This window comes from Papaver somniferum, unplaced genomic scaffold (assembly GCF_003573695.1).
Source record: "Papaver somniferum cultivar HN1 unplaced genomic scaffold, ASM357369v1 unplaced-scaffold_124, whole genome shotgun sequence".
Classification (NCBI taxonomy): Eukaryota; Viridiplantae; Streptophyta; class Magnoliopsida; order Ranunculales; family Papaveraceae; genus Papaver; species Papaver somniferum.
Genome location: NW_020621492.1, coordinates 132,737 through 141,032, shown reverse-complemented (window position 1 = coordinate 141,032; position 8,296 = coordinate 132,737).

The window sequence follows — 8,296 nt, the reverse complement described above, 5'->3', positions numbered from 1 at the left end:
TACACTCGAAACTTCTCTAAGTAGAAAAATCTTTTTTATGAGGCCTAGACTTCAAAATTTGGCTAAAATATTAAGATCATGTGGGTCTATAGACCAACATGTCCTGATCATTAGCATGTTTCCGATAAAAATAGACACCTGTTGAGCTAAATTATAGAATTCGAGTCTTTTCGAGTGTGTATTTTTCGAATGTACACTCGAAACTTCTCTAAGTAGAAAATATTATTTATGAGGCCTAGACTTCAAAACTTGGCTAAAATATCAACATCATGTGGGTCTATAGACCAACATGTCCTGATAATTAGCATGTTTTCAATCAAAATAGACACCTCTTGAGCTAAATTAGCGTTCGAGTCTTTTCGAGTGTGTATTTTTCGAATGTACACTCGAAACTTCTCTAAGTAGAAAATATTATTTATGAGGCCTAGACTTCAAAACTTGGCTAAAATATCAACATCATGTGGGTCTATAGACCAACATGTCCTGATAATTAGCATGTTTTCAATCAAAATAGACACCTCTTGAGCTAAATTATAGTGTTCGAGTCTTTTTGAGTGTGTATTATTCGAATGTACACTCGAAACTTCTCTAAGTAGAAAAATCTTGCATATGAGGCCTAGACTTCAAAATTTGGTTAAAATTTTAAGATCATGTGGGTCTATAGACCAACATGTCCTGATCATTAGCATGTTTCCGATAAAAATAGACACCTGTTGAGATGAATTATAGCGTTCGAGTCTTTTCGAGTGTGTATTATTCGAATGTACACTCGAAACTGCGCTAAGTAGAAAATCTTGTTTAAGAGGCCTAGACTTCAAAATTTGGCTAAAATATTAAGATCATGTGGGTCTACAGACCAACATGTCCTGATCATTAGCATGTTTCCAATAAAAATAGACACCTGTTGAGCTAAATTATAGCGTTCGAGTCTTTTCGAGTGTGTATTATTCGAATGTACACTCGAAACTGTTCTAAGTAGAAAATCTTGTTTAAGAGGCCTAGACTTCAAAATTTGGCTAAAATATTAAGATCATGTGGGCCTATAGACCAACATGTCCTGATAATTAGCATGGTTTCAGTCAAAATAGACACCTCTTGAGCTAAATTATAGCGTTCGAGTCTTTTCGAGTGTGTATTATTCGAATGTACACTCGAAACTTCTTTAAGTAGAAAAATCTTGTTTATGAGGCCTAGACTTCAAAATTTGGCTAAACTATTAAGATCATGTGGGTCTATAGACCAACATGTCCTGATCATTAGCATGTTTCCGATAAAAATAGACACCTGTTGAGCTAAATTATAGCATTCGAATCTTTTCGAGTATGTATTTTTCGAATGTACACTCGAAACTTCTCTAAGTAGAAAATATTATATATGAGGCCTAGACTTCAAAACTTGGCTAAAATATTAAAATCATGTGGGTCTATAGACCAACATGTCCTGATAATTAGCATGTTTCAATCAAAATAGACACCTCTTGAGCTAAATTATAGCGTTCGAGTCTTTTCGAGTGTGTATTATTCGAATGTACACTCGAAACTTCTCTAAGTAGAAAAATCTTGTTTATGAGGCCTAGACTTCAAAATTTGGCTAAAATATTAAGATCATGTGGGTCTATAGACCAACATGTCCTGATCATTAGCATGTTTCCGATAAAAATAGACACCTGTTGAGCTAAATTATAGAATTCGAGTCTTTTCGAGTGTGTATTTTTCGAATGTACACTCGAAACTTCTCTAAGTAGAAAATATTATTTATGAGGCCTAGACTTCAAAACTTGGCTAAAATATCAACATCATGTGGGTCTATAGACCAACATGTCCTGATAATTAGCATGTTTTCAATCAAAATAGACACCTCGTGAGCTAAATTAGCGTTCGAGTCTTTTCGAGTGTGTATTTTTCGAATGTACACTCGAAACTTCTCTAAGTAGAAAATATTATTTATGAGGCCTAGACTTCAAAACTTGGCTAAAATATCAACATCATGTGGGTCTATAGACCAACATGTCCTGATAATTAGCATGTTTTCAATCAAAATAGACACCTCTTGAGCTAAATTATAGTGTTCGAGTCTTTTTGAGTGTGTATTATTCGAATGTACACTCGAAACTTCTCTAAGTAGAAAAATCTTGCATATGAGGCCTAGACTTCAAAATTTGGCTAAAATTTTAAGATCATGTGGGTCTATAGACCAACATGTCCTGATCATTAGCATGTTTCCGATAAAAATAGACACCTGTTGAGATGAATTATAGCGTTCGTGTCTTTTCGAGTGTGTATTATTCGAATGTACACTCGAAACTACTCTAAGTAGCAAATTCGTGGTTATGAGGCTTCGGCTTCCAAACTTGGATAAAATATCAAGATCATGTGGGTCTATAGACCAACATGTCCTGATAATTAGCATGGTTTCAATCAAAATAGACACCTCTTGAGCTAAATTATAGCGTTCGAGTCTTTTCGAGTGTGTATTATTCGAATGTACACTCGAAACTGCTCTCTGTAGAAAATTCGTGTTCATGAGGCCTAAGCTTCAAAACTTGGGTAAAATATCAAGATTATGTTGATCTATAGACCAATAGGTCCTGAAGATTAGCATGTTTCCAATAAAAATAGACACCTCTTGAGCTAAATTATAGCGTTCGAGTCTTTTCGAGTGCGAATTTTTCGATTGTACACTCGAAACTTCTCTAAGTAGAAAATCTTATTTATGAGGCCTAGACTTCAAAATTTGGCTAAAATAAGAAGATCATGTGGGTCTATAGACCAACATGTCCTGATCATTAGCATGTTTCCAATAATAATAGACACTTGTTGAGCTAAATTATCTCGATTGTGTATTATTCGAATGTACACTCGAAACTGCTCTAAGCTGAAAATATTGTTTATGAGGCCTAGGCTTCAAAATTTGGATAAAATATCAAGATCATGTGGGTCTATAGACCAACATGTCCTGATCATTAGCATGTTTCCAATAAAAATAGACACCTGTTGAGCTAAATTATAGCGTTCGAGTCTTTTCGAGTGTGTATTATTCGAATGTACACTCGAAACTTCTCTAAGTAGAAAATCTTATTTATGAGGCCTAGACTTCAAAATTTGGCTAAATTATCAAGATCATGTGGGTCTATAGACCAACATGTCCTGATCATTAGCATGTTTCCAATAAAAATAGACACCTGTTGAGCTAAATTATAGCGTTCGAGTCTTTTCGAGTGTGTATTATTCGAATGTACACTCGAAACTTCTCTAAGTAGAAAATCTTGTTTAAGAGGCCTAGACTTCAAAATTTGGATAAAATATCAAGATCATGTGGGTCTATAGACCAACATGTCCTGATCATTAGCATGTTTCCAATAAAAATAGACACCTGTTGAGCTAAATTATAGCGTTCGAGTCTTTTCGAGTGTGTATTATTCGAATGTACACTCGAAAGTGCTCTAAGTAGAAAATTTTGTTTATGAGGCTTAGACTTCAAAATTTGGATAAAATATCAAGATCATGTGGGTCTGTAGACCAACATGTCCTGATCATTAGCATGTTTCCAATAAAAATAGACACCTGTTGAGCTAAATTATAGCGTTCGAGTCTTTCCAAGTGTGTATTATTCGAATGTACACTCGAAACTTCTCTAAGTAGAAAATCTTGTTTAAGAGGCCTAGACTTCAAAATTTGGATAAAATATCAAGATCATGTGGGTCTATAGACCAACATGTCCTGATCATTAGCATGTTTCCAATAAAAATAGACACCTGTTGAGCTAAATTAAAGCGTTCGAGTCTTTTCGAGTGTGTATTATTCGAATGTACACTCGAAACTGCTCTAAGTAGAAAATTTTGTTTATGAGGCTTAGACTTCAAAATTTGGATAAAATATCAAGATCATGTGGGTCTGTAGACCAACATGTCCTGATCATTAGCATGTTTCCAATAAAAATAGACACCTGTTGAGCTAAATTATAGCGTTCGATTCTTTTCGAGTGTGTATTATTCGAATGTACACTCGAAACTGCTCTAAGTAGAAAATTTTGTTTATGAGGCTTAGACTTCAAAATTTGGATAAAATATCAAGATCATATGGGTCTGTAGACCAACATGTCCTGATCATTAGCATGTTTCCAATAAAAATAGACACCTGTTGAGCTAAATTATAGCATTCGAGTCTTTTCGAGTGTGTATTATTCGAATGTACACTCGAAACTGCTCTAAGTAGAAAATCTTGTTTATGAGGCCTAGACTTCAAAATTTGGATAAAATATTAAGATCATGTGGGTCTACAGACCAACATGTCCGGATCATTAGCATGTTTCCAATAAAAATAGACACCTGTTGAGTTAAATTATAGCATTCGAGTCTTTTCGAGTGTGCATTATTCGAATGTACACTCGAAACTTCTCTAAGTAGAAAAATCTTGTTTATGAGGCCTAGACTTCAAAATTTGGCTAAAATATTAAGATCATGTGGGTCTATAGACCAACATCTCCTGATCATTAGCATGTTTCCGATAAAAATAGACACCTGTTGAGCTAAATTATAGCATTCGAGTCTTTTCGAGTGTGTATTATTCGAATGTACACTCGAAACTGCTCTAAGTAGAAAATATTATTTATGAGGCCTAGACTTCAAAACTTGGCTAAAATATCAACATAATGTGGGTCTATAGACCAACATGTCCTGATAGTTAGCATGTTTTCAATCAAAATAGACACCTCTTGAGCTAAATTAGCATTCGAGTCTTTTCGAGTGTGTATTTTTCGAATGTACACTCGAAACTGCTCTAAGTAAGCAAATCTTGTTTATGAGGCCTAGACTTCAAAATTTAGCTAAAATATCAAGGTCATGTGGGTCTATAGACCAACATGTCCTGATCATTAGCATCTTTCCAATAAAAATAGACACTTGTTGAGCTAAATTATAGCGTTCGAGTCTTTTCGAGTGTGTATTATTCGAATGTACACTCGAAACTGCGATAAGTAGAAAATTCGTGTTTATGAGGCCTAGCCTTCAAAACTTGGCTAACATATCAAGATCATGTGGGTCTATAGACCAACATGTCCTGATCATTAGCATGTTTTCAATCAAAATAGACACCTCTTGAATTAAATTATAGCGTTCGAGTCTTTTCGAGTGTGTATTTTTCGAATGTACATTCGAAACTGCTCTAAGTAGACAAATCTTGTTGATGAGTCCTAGACTTCAAAATTTGGGTAAAATATTAAGATCATGTGGGTCTATAGACCAACATGTCCTGATCATTAGCATGTTTCCAATAAAAATAGACACCTCTTGAGCTAAATTATAGCATTCGAGTCTTTTCGTGTGTGTATTTTTCGAATGTACACTCGAAACTTCTCTAAGTAGAAAATCTTATTTATGAGGCCTAGACTTCAAAATTTGGCCAAATTATCAAGATCATGTGGGTCTATAGACCAACATGTCCTGATCATTAGCATGTTTCCAATAAAAATAGACACCTGTTGAGCTAAATTATAGCGTTCGAGTCTTTTCGAGTGTGTATTATTCGAATGTACACTCGAAACTGTTCTAAGTAGAAAATTTTGTTTATGAGGCTTAGACTTCAAAATTTGGATAAAATATCAAGATCATGTGGGTCTGTAGACCAACATGTCCTGATCATTAGCATGTTTCCAATAAAAATAGACACCTGTTGAGCTAAATTATAGCGTTCGAGTCTTTTCGAGTGTCTATTATTCGAATGTACACTCGAAACTGCTCTAAGTAGAAAATTTTGTTTATGAGGCTTAGACTTCAAAATTTGGATAAAATATCAAGATCATGTGGGTCTGTAGACCAACATGTCCTGATCATTAGCATGTCTCCAATAAAAATAGACACCTGTTGAGCTAAATTATAGCGTTCGAGTCTTTTCGAGTGTGTATTATTCGAATGTACACTCGAAACTGCTCTAAGTAGAAAATATATTTTAAGAGGCCTAGACTTCCAAATTTGGATAAAATATCAAGATCATGTGGTTCTATAAACCAACATGTCCTGATCATTAGCATGTTTCCGATAAAAATAGACCTGTTGAGCTAAATTATATTGTTCAAGTCTTTTTGAGTGTGTATTATTCGAATGTACACTCGAAACTTCTCTAAGTAGAAAATATTATTTATGAGGCCTAGACTTCAAAACTTGGCAAAAATATTAAGATCATGTGGGTCTATAGACCAACATGTCCTGATCATTAGCATGTTTCCGATAAAAATAGACCCCTGTTGAGCTAAATTATAGCATTCGAGTCTTTTCGAGTGTGTATTTTTCGAATGTACACTCAAAACTTCTCTAAGTAGAAAATTCGTGTTTATGAGGCCTAGGCTTCAAAACGTGGCTAAAATATCAAGATTATGTTGGTCTATAGACCAACATGTCCTGATCATTAGCATGTTTCCAATGAAAATAGACACCTCTTGAGCTAAATTATAGCGTTCGAGTCTTTTCGTGTGTGTATTTTTCGAATGTACACTCGAAACTGCTCTAAGTAGAAAATCTTGTTTAAGAGGCCTAGACTTCAAAATTTGGCTAAAATATTAAGATCATGTGGGTCTACAGACCAACATGTCCTGATCATTAGCATGTTTCCAATAAAAATAGACACCTGTTGAGCTAAATTATAGCGTTCGAGTCTTTTCGAGTGTGTATTATTCGAATGTACACTCGAAACTGCTCTAACTAGAAAATCTTGTTTATGAGGCCTGGATTTCAAAATTTGGATAAAATATCAAGATTATGTGGGTCTATAGACCAACATGTCCTGATCATTAGCATGTTTCCAATAAAAATAGACACCTGTTGAGCTAAATTATAGCGTTCGAGTCTTTTCGAGTGTGTATTATTCGAATGTACACTCGAAACTTCTCTAAGTAGAAAAATCTTGTTTATGAGGCCTAGATTTCAAAATTTGGCTAAAATATTAAGATCATGTGGGTCTATAGACCAACATGTCATGATCATTAGCATGTTTCCGATAAAAATAGACACCTGTTGAGCTGAATTATAGCGTTCGAGTCTTTTCGATTTTGTATTATTCGAATGGACACTCGAAACTGCTCTAAGTAGAAAATTCGTGTTTATGAGGCATAGGCTTCAAAACTTGGCTAAAATATCAAGATTATGTTGGTCTATAGACCAACATGTCTTGATCATTAGCATGTTTCCAATAAAAATAGACACCTCTTGAGCTAAATTATAGCGTTCGAGTCTTTTCGTGTGTGTATTTTTCGAATGTACACTCGAAACTTCTCTAAGTAGAAAATCTTATTTATGAGGCCTAGACTTCAAAATTTGGCTAAATTATCAAGATCATGTGGGTCTATAGACCAACATGTCCTGATCATTAGCATGTTTCCAATAAAAATAGACACCTGTTGAGCTAAATTATAGCGTTCGAGTCTTTTCGAGTTTGTATTATTGGAATGTACAATCGAAACTGCTCTAAGTAGAAAATTTTGTTTATGAGGCCTAGACTTCAAAATTTGGATAAAATATCAAGATCATGTGGGTATATAGACCAACATGTCATGATCATTAGCATGTTTCCAATAAAAATAGACACCTGTTGAGCTAAATTATAGCGTTCGAGTCTTTTCGAGTGTGTATTATTCGAATGTACACTCGAAACTGCTCTAAGCAGAAAATATTGTTTAAGAGGCCTAGACTTCAAAATTTGGATAAAATATCAAGATCATGTGGGTTTATAGACCAACATGTCCTGATCATTAGCATGTTTCCAATAAAAATAGACACCTGTTGAGCTAAATTATAGCGTTCGAGTCTTTTCGAGTGTGTATTATTCGAATGTACACTCGAAACTTCTCTAAGTAGAAAATCTTATTTATGAGGCCTAGACTTCAAAATTTGGCTAAATTATCAAGATCATGTGGGTCTATAGACCAACATGTCCTGATCATTAGCATGTTTCCAATAAAAATAGACACATGTTGAGCTAAATTATAGCGTTCGAGTCTTTTCGATTGTGTATTATTCGAATGTACACTCGAAACTGCTCTAAGTAGAAAATTCGTGTTTATGAGGCCTAGGCTTCAAAACTTGGCTAAAATATCAAGATTATGTTGGTCTATAGACCAACATGTCCTGATCATTAGCATGTTTCCAATAAAAATAGACACCTCTTGAGCTAAATTATAGCGTTCGAGTCTTTTCGTGTGTGTATTTTTCGAATGTACACTCGAAACTTCTCTAAGTAGAAAATCTTATTTATGAGGCCTAGACTTCAAAATTTGGCTAAATTATCAAGATTATGTTGGTCTATAG